General features: G+C 38.3%; 1 long non-coding RNA gene across 1 annotated transcript in view; it reads right to left on the minus strand.

Annotated features, from left to right (window-relative positions):
• LOC146332923 (uncharacterized) overlaps window positions 1-13,868 on the minus strand; it is an 89,738-nt gene continuing 75,870 nt past the window's right edge. Inside the window, exon 3 of the long non-coding RNA XR_014771288.1 lies at window positions 1-116. This is a non-coding gene — a long non-coding RNA (uncharacterized LOC146332923). The remainder of the gene's footprint in view (window positions 117-13,868) is intronic.

Consider the following 13,868-nt stretch of genomic DNA (forward strand, 5'->3'; position numbering starts at 1 on the left):
CTGAGCAGCCTGAGAGTCGCGGGCCTGGTGAGAGAGCAACGCATCTCGTAGGAGTCTCTGGATGGTCCCATCCCGCTGAGATAACGGAGGAGGAGAAGCCGATCAGGTCAGGTTTTCTCCATTCCGAACATGGATGAACCGAGGCGAGGACAGGAGGAAAGAGAGAAGAGAGAGGGGCAGACCGTAAGCCCAACACTAGACGGGAAGTGGTGGAAATAGAGCCAAAGTCGATCACTCGGGGGAACATGCACTTACATATAGTCTGGCGCCAATGTCGACCAATGAGCAATTAGGCAGACAAGACTAAAGTTATTGATCGGGGGTTCAGGCTCTTTTCTCAGGGCTAACTAGCCTGCCTGAGGTTGTGTGATGGCTGCTACAGCTGTGGACTGCAAGACAGGGAAAGGCAGTACAAGAGGAAGTGGGAGGAAGGGCAGGGGCAGATCTTTCTCCTCAGGCCTTGAGCTCATGAGTTGGGCACTGGACAATATCATTTAGGCTGCTATTGATTGCCACAAGCTTAATAAGCCTTCATATCATATCAAGAAGTCACTCACAGAAAGAAAGGCTGTTTTTTGTTTTCAAATTTACAGGATAATCAGAAAGATTAATGTCAAAGAATAATGCCGCAATTTGACTCACATAAATGTAAATGCGTTTGAAAATCTACACATACAATTACTCAATGGAACTGTTCTAGTCTAACCAACAGATAGGTCAAGTGACTACATACAGCATCTCGGCAGTGTTGCTGTTATAGTTTACACCACTTAAATTAAGCACTCATGTAAACTTGTACAAAATCCATTTTCCAGGTTCTTGTGAGCAGCTTACTAGCTAACAGAGTAATTAACAATTTTGGAGTTGCTAAAAAGCCAATTCTTTCAGTTTTCCTCAATGCTAGCCTTTTGCTTCCAAGGTGTAAGCTAAAGGTGCCAACACATAATCAGCAGTAAAATGGCTCTGTGATTGCTGGTCAAATTGTTTTCCTATGGGAACAGCATTGGCAGAAACACTACCATTGGCATGATGCACTGTACAAAGTTGCCATGAGCACTGCCCTCAAAGCTCATATTATTTCAACTTTGACCTTGGTTGGCCTTTCAAAGTGCATCCAATGAGATAACAATTGTATATGAGCCAGAAGGTTCACATATAAGGTTGTGTATTGCCAAGAATCACAATACAGGGGTTACAATTCAATATATTGCAATATTTTGCAATTCTGTAAGTAAGGTAATATAGTGCTGTGTTTTTTCAATCAAATTTTAGTTAAACTGTCATAGAATAAAGAAACACCTGTTATGATGTAAATAATCACCATATGGATTGGATAGATATTATTTGCTTTTCATGCAATCAGAACAGTGAAGATGGATAACAAAACTGCCATTAAACAGTCAGAAGTGTAAACAAAACACATGACCCACTGCCATCAATCTTGGCATGTCATTTCACATTAAGCGTATTTGAGGAATAATACAATATCAAAAACATAACATCTCGATAAGTATAATATCTCGATCAAGTATATTAATATGTTCTAACATTTCTATACAAATTCAAGCAGAGGAGGAAGAGAGTAATGGGAAAAAAGTGATTCATAATTCCCGAAACTCCATAAGTCATTAAAAACACCACCACAGTCTTGCCAGGAAAAGTAATGCTTGACAAAATGTCAGCAGTCAGACGGGGCGACCAGATTTGTAAATATGCATAAAGTTTACAAACTTAAGTAAATCCAGTGCTAAAGTTAGCTTAGCTGTTGTTGTTGTGTTGCACTTTGCCTCTGCAAGTCTCTGCAACCTATCTCATGGTGAGCCAAGAGCTCATTTCTTATAATCTAAAGGCAGCTTACAAGGCCATCTCTGTGCTCAGTGCAAAAGAGGATATCACTCATTCATATCTGACTGTAAGCAAGAAAACAATCAGATTTTCCAAAACAGTTGTAATTGTTTTTATCTTTTTATCGAACTCGGCTGCATTTGTTCAACAGCAGCAGAGAAACACATTACAACAAAGCATCCAACTGTTTTGGGTTCTGTTTGGTCTTTCTGTACTTTACTGTGCTTTGTTACCAATGGCTAGGTTATCCAGCTAATAACTACCTATAGATGTAGCACACTTTTGAAAAAGAGGATGAGGTTTCATTTTTTTAGTAAGCCACTAGCCAGCCTTCCCTTAGAGCTGTATCATCTTCCATGGAGAGCACTTAACACACTATATCCAAGTCAACCATAACCATGTTGAGTTCAGCATAAAGATGCTCAGCTGAGTTTGGCCTTTTCTTCTTTTAAAATACAGGCATACTAGAAACCACAAGGCACACTGCAGTGGCACATGTTTCACTTTGAAAAGAACTCTGAGATACAATAAATACAGTATTGTGCAGGGAATGAAAGGATGCACTTGATGTGAATAATAGTCACTAAATCCATCAAAACTGAATTTCTGCACAATTAACACCTTCAAGAGTTGTACAGTTGCATGCAAAGAAAGAAATAGCTCATCGATTGACCAGCACAACACATCCACATGCAGAACATTGTGAAAGAACACCTCTTTTATTATCAGTTGAAGATGCTATAGTGCACCTGTTATGTAAGCCATGTGTGACCAGTTTTGCACAAACGCCTTCCATGATCCATCTAATAAAAAGAACTAAACATAATTTGATCTTTACGGGAGGTTAAACAGTTTCTTTCTTGAAACCACAAATAAAATATTTGTGTAACATACAGGATTTTGTCCAGTCTAGAACCTCTCCCTTCAAGGACGTAATTTTGATTCAAAATTATCGACCACTGAATTTTAAGAATGGCCCTTTAAAGAGGTAAAAGAAAGAGAGTTGTCAGCAGCTGCTGGTCACATTAAACATTACTTTTTGTTATCCACTGCCATTTTAGCAGATGGATAAAATGACAGGGTTTATCATGGTGAGGATGCAGAGAATGTCCTGTACATACATGCCAAAATGAGAAAATGAATAAATAAGTATTGTATGCAAAGGCGATGTCTTTGCTTTTGCAGTGGCTTGTGCCTTTTTATGCAGTCTTTTCTTGTGTTTTGAAAATCAATTCTGATATTTCGAAAGAGAGAAGCATGATAATGAAAGGGCACACAGAAAAAAAAACTCTCACTGAGGCGATTGCTCATTCCTCACAGCTTCCATTGCCTCTGCATCAGAAGGACACCTTTAATATTTGGACTTTCCACGTCACTCTAGGCTAAATCCCTAGCAACCACCATAGCAACATACTCTGACTACAACGTGAAATGCATGGCAAGTTCCCTCCTGCCACCAGCCAGAGAAAAAAATCTGGAGAAAAGAGACAGATATGCCTGAAAGACTAAAATTAAGTGGAGCTGAGAATACACAACAATGCACTACAGAAATTCTCATATCAGCAATCACATGATTGTGTGTGTGAGGCAATTGCCAAACAAATCACAGTACAAACTATAACAGATATGCCTGAGACAACTAACATGTAATGCAGACAAAGAACCTCAGGCTAGTGTGACTTACATGTGGCAGAGATACATGGTTACAACACAATATTTTTTAGGTTTTCCAGCTGTGCTGCCTATACACTAAGCTTATGTTGACATATAGGTAATTAAAGCTATAATGTGTAACATTTCAACATTAAATTGTCTAAAAACACTAGACGTATATTATTTATTTTTAAGGTTTTGTACAAATGATTCCAACAATGTCCAAATACAGAGAAATTTGTAATTTATTCAAGGTGACATTTCCTGCTAGCCACTAGTTGCTATAACATGGGATACTTTGGATACTTCAGAGAGAAGGTAATTGGTGAACGTGACTAAACAGTTGTTTAAATTAATCAACAGCTATTGATAATTCTATAGATATTTTTTTTATTACTCAACAATTTGCACAAAATAAATATAAAAATCTTGCCTCATAGTACTATCAATTAATATTTCAATATTTTTTCCAATCACCATCATTAAAAAGAGACAGATAAAACACATTACTATAATGATGATAGTGGCATATTTTAAAATTTGTCTAATACCCACACTTTCAATAGACCTTGTTTGCCATATACCTGATAAAAAAAAAGTTCTTGACTTAAAACTTACAATGGTTATGACACTGATTTATTTAATCACTGCAGTAATATGAAACTGAGATAATCACTGTCAAATGTATTTTTGCATACCTTTGCATTGAAAGGAAAATAATTAAAACATTTACAGACTGCAGCAACAGTCTGTAATGTTAGTTAAAACCATTTTCTCACTCATGCATGGCTGTTATAAAATGGCCAGATAACACTGTTAGATTGTGCATGGTGTTAATCATGGGGGATTGCATAAATTACTTTTAAAATGGGGCCATGAAGAGACATTTAGAAAATAAATTAAAGTGACTACTATTATTAGAAAGTGCCTGTTGATAATCCTAATATATCAGACTAGGGTACAGACAAAAAGTCTTGCTGTTGTGGTCTTGACAAAGCAATTGGATGCTTTCACTTCATGCAGAGCAGGTGTACTTATGGCTGGGTATAACTACTCAATACCTCTAAGACATTGATTGAAATAACCCAGTACCAAATAGTATCAAAACTTCAATCAAACAATACCTGCATTCAAACCTTTTGGTACCCAGATGTACAAAAAATGACTTCCAAAAAGGGTACTGAATGAAGTACTACCCTGGTATCAGTACCATTTTAAGAGTACTGGTATCGTTTTAAACGCCCAGCCCAGGTTGTACTGCTCTGTAAAGCCATTTCAAGTTTGCCTAAAATACTCCCACACTTAAGATGATTGCAAATGAGGTATACTAGCTGCATTTTTTTTTCTCTGGGTGTAGCTATGCATTGACGGGGTGCAAGTTCATTGCGAAGCACCAACACATTATGGAAATGGACGTATTTTTGTAATCAATGATGGAGATGAACCGCTCCAACCATTCTACAATGGGTACAACTCCCATGATACCACACCCCTTCACAATGTCATCAATCTATGACTTTTGCCATTGTTTTGATGTAAGTGAGACCCCTAGCAGCAGAACTTAGATGGTATGTTAAAGCTGAAGTGGTGCTTTCTCTGCCACTGTTCTCCTGTACTGCTGGTGACATACAGAGAGAGAGAGAGAGAGAGAGAGAGAGAGACAGAGAGAGAGAGAGAGATGCTTTCCTTTTTAGATCAATGACATCTGACTCTAACAGTGCCTTAATTAATTATCTCACAAAATTATTTATAAATGCTGAGGGTAACTATTAGGGAAAACAGTGTCTGCTAACCGTACACTGCATGATGAATCTATGTATGTATGTACGTATGTACGTCTTAAAGTATCAACAGTTCCACATAAGACCCTTATGTACAGTGGACAGCAGCAGATGTAGTGATTCCAGGTCCATCAGTCCATATTGACGTCCTGTGCTACTTTACTGATCCCTTTGGAAAGATCCTCACAGAAACCTGGGTACATCCACATCTGTTTTTTCAGTCCATATGGTGAATTCAAAAGAACTTTCTTTAGTTGAATGCGGGTGGTCTTCGGTAGACGCCACATGGAACAAGGCCCCTGCTGGTCAAAGACTTGAGGGAAGAGTCATGTTGACTTCTTTTGGTGCATCTGCTCACTCTGCGTTTGTAGAGGACAGTAACTGCTGTCAGCTTGGATTCCAAGTTATTTAACCACTACTGCAGATTAATATGTTTGCTGTATTGTCCAAACAAAATATGACAAAATAAGGATAAAAATACTTCCAGTTGCACAGTGAGCTTTTGTGACTCAAAACCAATATATACAAACCAAAGGGAAAATTAAATAAAATAGCTGCCTTTGACAAGAATAACACCTAACAGTGATAGCAACAAATACAATCTGTGTATTTAACCAGTGTTTGAAACATATAGTTATAAATATGGGTGGAATAGTAGTGAAGTGCATTATACTGCAGGAGTGGGTTGAGGCGTTTGCAGGGACATTGGACTGTTGGAGTCCACTTTGACTGTTATTAATCCAAACTAATTAGGCTATGCAGTACCTGTCATCGTTGAGGCCACTATTCAAGTTGACAGAGGGTGAGTGTTTGTGTTTTTATGTGTTATATTCCTTTACAAAGAATGAATCCCTTTAAAACACTGAGAAAAGATAAACCCCAGCACCGTCCGTGAGTATTTATTGCCAGTCAGGGCAAAAACACACTCACTAAGGTGCTCTGAGTAGCTATTAAACAAGTGTGGAGGTGACCTCTGGTTTTAAGCGGCTGTATCTCTGACAGCCAAAGCTGCAAAGGCCATCCTAAATGGATTTCCTAAAGTTTCATTCAGGAAAATAAAAATGGAAAGTAATTCAGAGGCAAGGCTGTGTGAGAGAAAGCTGTTTTTCGATCATACACTGGGCTGCTTGAGTGCTTCCAAATTCCTACTCTCTCTCTATGGAGGAGCTGGCTGGTGTACATGTCTCAAAACCAAGCCTTAGCCAAAGAAAATTAGGAAATATATTTGAGAAAAACATATTACAGCTTTGATTGCACTGATGTATTTACAGTAGCTAACAATTATTGTCATTATCAATTAATCTGTTGAATATTTTCTCTATTAATCAATTAGTTGTTTTGACCATAAAATGCCAGAAGATGGTGAGAAAAATGTCAGAGGGGTAAAGAAAATGGAACATATTCACATTTGAGGAGGTGGAATTAGAGATTGTTTTTGCTTTCTTTCTTTAAAAAAAATAATCTATCAAAATTGTTGATGGTCAATTTAATAATTGATTCATAATCAATTAATCATTGCAGCTTTCATAGCTGGAATGATTTATTCTGTACACGATGTGTGTGAGTAACCATAACGTATCGTAAATGAGTGATCAATTAATATAGAAAATAATCAACAGATTAATCAGCAATGAAAATAACTGTTAACTGCAGCCATACAGTAACGCTGAAAATATTCCAGCACTACCTGCAGCACTTGGAATACAATAAGCATGGAAAAACATGTCCTGTATATACGTTGAACATGTCAGAAATTTTAAAATCTACGTTTTTCATATACAGTGTAAAATGCTACACTATCTTCTTCTTAACTATCAATTAATTGTTTCAGTCAATTCAAGAAGAAATATTAAAAAATACTGGTTCCAGCTTCTTAAATGTTAAGATTTGCTGGGTTTTTTTCAATCATTTATGATAGTTAACAAAGTGTCTTTGGGTTTTAGATCGCAATTTGAAGAAGTCACTTTGGACTCTGGGGAAACTGTGATGAGCATTTTAAAAAAGACAATAGTCCAGTGTGATTAAGTACATAGTAATTTTCTTAAGTAAATCTGCAGAACAATTACTGTATCGTAAAATGTATACCATTACTACAATATAGAATTACATGTACTGCGATCACCCATATCACCCAGCCCTATACTACATTACATGATTTCATTATATTTGTTGTTCAAACATTAAAATAATCATCTTTTGCCCTCAGCTCAACAACATAAGCAGCAGTGACAGGTAGCAGCTGCACTCTGAAGATGAAAATTCATTTTGCCACTGCATCCACAACACAGCCACACGATTATGAGTTAAAGGGATGAAAAAGCAGTGTAGCCTACATTTAAATGAAAATCTGAAAACACCCTTTACCCAAACCTTTAGCCTTTGAAGCGACAGGGGCTTTGTGCAGCAAAAGCCGAGGAAGGCTCAAAAGCAGGGCCTGAATCAGCTACATTGCATCCCATCTTAAATGCAATTAATGAACCTCACAAAGGGGGATTATGCTGACAGGATTATTTTCAACAACAATGCAGCACCCGCAGCCAATTACAGACACACACACATGCTATTCATACAAACGCTAACCCTCTTTAATTCAAGCACACAACAGCTTTCTAACGAACCCTATCAGCACAAGCATAGTCGAGTGTCCATTGAAGTGACCTGTGCAATATTCATTTCACTCTGACAATGACTTTTACATTTAATTAAGTTTCCTGTTTATCTACGTCTATATATTTTGTGTCTTAACCACACAATAAACCATTTTCAGTGCCTCAGACTTTTTCTGTAGCCCATTTCTTTTTGGTCTCACCTAAAAGTATCTGTAACACACACATAGTGCGGCACCAGTAACTCAATCAGCTCCTGTGAACTTTGCAGAAGAACAGAAATGTTTGCCTTGCTCCAACATTTGATCTCAAGCCCCTGACAAGGATCTCAAACTGTCTGCAGGCAAATGAGAGCTGTCTGGTACTTCTCGGGGCAATGCTAAATCAAATTAGTGAAAGCAATGTTAATTTCAAGCAGCATTTCATTAAAAAGGAAAAGATAATCAGCAACAAAGACTCCATGTCCTTCTGACTAATCTAATAATGCTTCGTTTGTTTGCTTTAATCACATTTAACGATTAAGAAGCAGAGACGGGGCTAAGTCATGTAGACAGAGGGATCTCATAATCTGCCTGTCATGGACACCATCTGATTTCCTGCCATTCGTCACAGTACGGATGGAGGGACAGGCGGGTGGTGTGTCAACCCTCAGCTGACGTCTTGAGAGGTACACTAGCCCCAGGATGGGACTGCTCATCTTCAGAAGAGAGGCGAAGAGGGGGTTCAGGTATCACCTTTCTTAAAGAGTTGCAGTGCTGAACCCGGGCCACTGACAGACACGGCTATTAGCTCTGAATTCTGGGACCTGGATGCTAAAAGAATAATCTTCTTAGAGTTTGGGGCAGTGCCAGAGATCAGGGAACATCTGTATAATGTTAAGTTCTGTCATGTCAGTTTCCCATCTTCCGTTGACAGTGAAATCCTACACCGACTGACCCCAAAAATATATACAACCATTCCAATATACAGTAATGCTATCCAGTAGAACCAGCCTGTTTAAACACGATCTGTGTGGAACTTGTTTCTATTTATTGTTGATCCTGCATCAGAGAGTTGCTGAATCAAGGGTTGTGTTTGTACTGGAAATATTATATTGAGAGAGTGGCATGGCGGTGCAGTGGTTAGTACTATTCTCTTACAGCAAGAGGGTTCTAGAGTCCTAGATCAGTCTGGGTTCTCACAGGTACCCACTGGGTAACCTGCAAACAAGTTGTGTTATGAGTAAAAAAGATATTTTTTATTATAATACATATTCTTATATATAGTTATATGCTGTAAATTCATGAGTATAGGCACAGGCTAGTAAAGTGCAGGTGGGCAGCAGGTGGGAACACTATTATAACACATACAATACAACATATTTTTTCCTTACTGGAGAAAGCAGATACGAAAATGGTTGGCCAGTATTTTTAACATTTAAGTCAGCTAATACTATCAAGTCATCTGCCAGGATTTTTTTTTTTATTGTGAAAACCTACAACACAACCGCTGACCCCACATCTGTCTAAACAATGGCATGTCAGTGTTTAGTCTGGCAACCATGTAAACAACTTATACAATAGTTAAAATGGATGACATGAAGGCAAAAAAGACAATGAAGAATACCTCATTGTGGACAACACATTGTCAAAGGCCAAGTTGGATGTTTGAAAGAAATTTGGTGTCGTCAAAGACTGTCAGAATAACATTATTAATGGTTTAACTGCTTAAAAAAAGTGCCAAAGCTATTAGCTTTTGATAGCTGCAAGAATAACACTGACAGCTGGAGGAGCACAGGTGCTGCACCACTTGACAGATACTTTTCCAAGACCACAAGTAAGTGACTAGTGAGTGACTGTGTATGTGTGTTTAATCATGGGTCGGGCCTTGGAACTTATATCAACAGTTCCAGGTGGGTCCAGATTTGACTTGGAGACAATTGCAGGCAACAGGTCGGTTTTGGCTTTGCAAATATGGGTTTGTTAAACTGTGCAGGACTCAAACCCGCCGGCCAGCTGGCACCTTTCCTCCGGGTGCTCCAGCCTCCTCCCAGTCCAAAGACCTGCAGATCAGGCAACATGGCTACTACTCCAAATGCCCCATAGGTGTGAATGTGAGCGTGAATGGTTGTTTGTCTTTATTTGTCAGCCTTGTCTAAGGTGCACCCTGTCTCTCGCCAAATGTCAGTTGGGATCATCGCTAGCCATCCTGCAACACTCTGAAGGATAAATGTTTATAGGTAATGGATGGATATATTGAGAAGTATTTTTTAATAATTTGTTCCTCCATATTTATTCAAGTGCAGAGCTGAGTATGTTTTCTTCTATAATGCAGTCTCAACAAAAACACACACGTTTCATTTAACACTGATAGCTGTTCTGCTGGATTATATTATATTGTACATGACTTTAATATTGCAAATATTTTGACAGATATTGCGATTGTAATATAATTCAAAATTAGTGGAAATGATCATTTTTGCATCACAATTTTCATTTACACTGGGCCAGGGCATCTCTGCTGCACTACAGTACTTCATATAAATGCTGTTTTGTCACATATTTTACCTTCAATAAAAAAATGCACTTTCTGCAACTTGAGTATTGCACTTGGCCACATTGCGATTTTGATAACATTTCGATTAATAGTGCAGTCATAGTTTCCGCTTTTCCAGTCATAACGTTAAGTTGGTTTAAAGTAATTACACAGAAAAAATATTAATGTGCATTTCCCGGATTGGAACCTAATTGGAATTCTGCATGACAGTTGCTTGTTGATATATATTACCAAATACTCTGCATAGACTACTTAGCCTTGGTGTAGCTTTTCCTGAATTAACAAGGAGGAATTCATATTCAGAATTTAATTATTTTAGATGATGTTGATGCTATTTAATTATGTAGCCCAACCTAAAGTTTGACGTGTTTCTATATTTTACTGTATTTATGAATTCCACCAGGTAGCCATATTTCATGCAGTGAGTTAGCTGTTTGTAGATTATTTTGCTGTATAACAGGAATTTATGGTGACTATCTATTTCTCCAACTGGGACTGTAAAGAGGAGACTTTGCTGAATAAGGAAGAGGGAATGAAAACACTTATGTTGAATTTTAAAAAACCTCATCAGATCCTCCTCCCTCAGAAAACATTAAAATAACTCATTCCTCATCAGTGACTACGATCACTTGAATGGAATCAATCAATTGTGTTCCGCTTGGCTTTGCTCTTCTTTGCTCTTCGTTTCCAAATCCAATCTCTTCCATGTCATCTCAGAGCACATTTATAAGGGCCCAGCCTCTTGATTATCTCCCTCCCTCGCCTCAACTCCCCCGCTGCTGCATGCTCCAATGTATTAAATTAAATGAGGTGTCTGTCCAGGTCACCCTCGCCCCAGCCTCCCACACCCCCCCCCTCCCTCTCTCACTGCTGGTAATCAAGGGAGAGGACCCCTCCCTGCTGGTTTTGTGCCAGCCAGGCTGCATAAATTAGCATTAATGAGGGCTGGAAAGACCTGCAGTAAAGGAGGGAGAGAAGGACTGAAAGGAGCAAAAAAACAGAGAATGGGGGAGAGAGAACTGCAGTTATAGCTTCAAACTGAACACCCACAAAAGGTTACATTTCTCAGTCGTCTCACCGTCTTCCTTTTTATACCTATCTTTCCATTCTGCAGCCTAGCCTGGCTCTTTCCACTGGCTCTCTCCCACAGACAGGCTCGACAAAGCTCTGAGGAGTAAAACAGTGGTGGCTTGGGTTCTGGCAATAAATGAATCATAGATGAGGTTGTGTGAACACTGTTAACATAATCCCATGGCTCAAGCTCAAAAATACTGCAGGGCGCTAACGTCTTTGTTGTTCATCAAATATTGATGCATACATAATTATTTAAGCAAAAGTGCGCAGATGGTGAGAATATGTAGATACATTTCAGTGGCAGAGCCATTTTTAGTATAGGCTTTATGAAAGCAAATTTGATTCTGGTGGATCTTATTAGACTTAATTACCTAGGGGATACATACAATTATCTTGTCATAATACAGCATGGAACGTGTGACGTGTGTTATATCGACACTATTTGCGTGTATTCGGTTGACTGTGATTATGTATGAAAAACTGTCAAAGCAGCATGCTGATGTACAGCATACTGTTGCCGTTTGCTCCTCTCTGCCTTGTAATCATCCGTGATAGCTATGACAATTACAGGAAAAATCATCGCATCACTTCATTCTGCTGCTCCCCAACTTTAATTGCTTAATGCATCCTTTACTGCTGCACCGCTCCACTCATCTTGGTTTCCCCCACCATCTCATCATTCCTCCCCACCCCTCCTCCCTTTCCCATCTCTTCCACTGCCACCTCATTTACTACCAAGTTCTTCCCGGTAATTAAAGTTGAACTACATGTAGGCCTCTAGTCTGAGGGTGGCAAATTGGCACAATCAGCCAATAACTTCCCGGCGCTGTGTTTTCTTTAAGTTTTACACATTAGCTAACTCTAACAAGATATCCCGTTATTACCTGTGTGAGACTGGAGTCCCAAACACTATGGCATGACCATTGGCGCTGACGTGGGTGTGTTGTAGATATTCTGTGAACATTTTGACTGCCACATTGACATTGCAAGCAAATATCCTCCTCTTTCCTGAGAACCTGTGGACATGGCTAACACAAAATGAGGTGACAAAAAAATAAAGAGCTGGCAGGAAGACAGCATATAAATATTGTACAAATAAACAGTCTCTATACTACACTACTACTGTAATATACTGTACAGACAGCATATAAGAAACACCACCAAGTAGAGTAAAATTACTGCTGAATGAATTGCAACACGTACTACATTCATTATGAAGGATGCCATGAGCAGTGTTGGGATGTGCACACTATGTAATGTAATATGTAATGTAACTCATTGCTACTAGTTTTGAGTAATTCATAAAGAACATGAAGAACTTAACACTGGTCTAGGTGATCATGACTTTAAGACTGATCCACTTCTACTATTATTTTAAATATTTCAAACCACTGCCACCACAATATTCCAGTGTACTCTGACAAAAATAAATGTCTTAAAGTACATTAGAGGTGTAAGAAAATATTGTTACATGAGTATTGGAATATTATGCTGTGATACTGTAAAGATTCTCAAAAACACTATCATGATACATGCCAAGATTCATGGGAGTGATTCATGTTGTGCTATCTATATTCACTGTTCTGACTGCATAAAAAAGTACATCTTAACTCTCAGATTATATGCATATGGTGGATATGTTATTTACAGTTTTCATAAAATTAGATTTAAAAGTATAAAAGGTATCAGTATATCACCTTGCTTACAAAATTGCAATACTGAGTTGTAATCCTTGCATTGTGATATGTACTGTATCATATCCACAATTTCAGTACAGCTCAATTTAGCAACACCCATGGTTCCTGGTGATATAAAGTCCAGCTTTATATAACTAAAAAAGAAAAGAAGTCAATCAGCCTTTTTCAATTATGCCACAAATGGATTTCATGCTGTGCATAACACAAGTAGTTTTACACACAACAGCAGGGCACAATTAAGTCAGCTAGCTTGCTGTGGAGTTGCAGGTGTGCAGCCGGCCAGTCACCTGCAGCTCACTGTGGCAGGTTCTTCTTGTTCCATTACTCCCTGCAATATCTTAAAATCACTGGCTGAAAAAAAAATGCCAGTTGTCACTAACCTGCATGACAAATACATGTTCTTTATCAGGTAAAGTTCTTTATTGTCATATGCACAATAGTTACAATAGGAGGCGTCATTGTTAATGAAATTCTTTGTTCTCAGGCTCCCTCCAAAAATATTCAGACAAAATTATAAGAACAAGTTTGATCCAACTTTCCACAAAACTTAAACCTGTCAAAACTTAAATCTTCAACATATATTCACTGATGGAACATGGTGGTTAGTCATGTTAACTTATTAACCATTTAAAGTAAAACATGAAATGAAATGAAGTAATATGATTATTACTACTGAC

The sequence above is a fragment of the Lutjanus erythropterus genome, chromosome 1 (assembly GCF_056507025.1).
Source record: "Lutjanus erythropterus isolate fLutEry1 chromosome 1, fLutEry1.hap2, whole genome shotgun sequence".
Classification (NCBI taxonomy): domain Eukaryota; kingdom Metazoa; phylum Chordata; class Actinopteri; order Lutjaniformes; family Lutjanidae; genus Lutjanus; species Lutjanus erythropterus.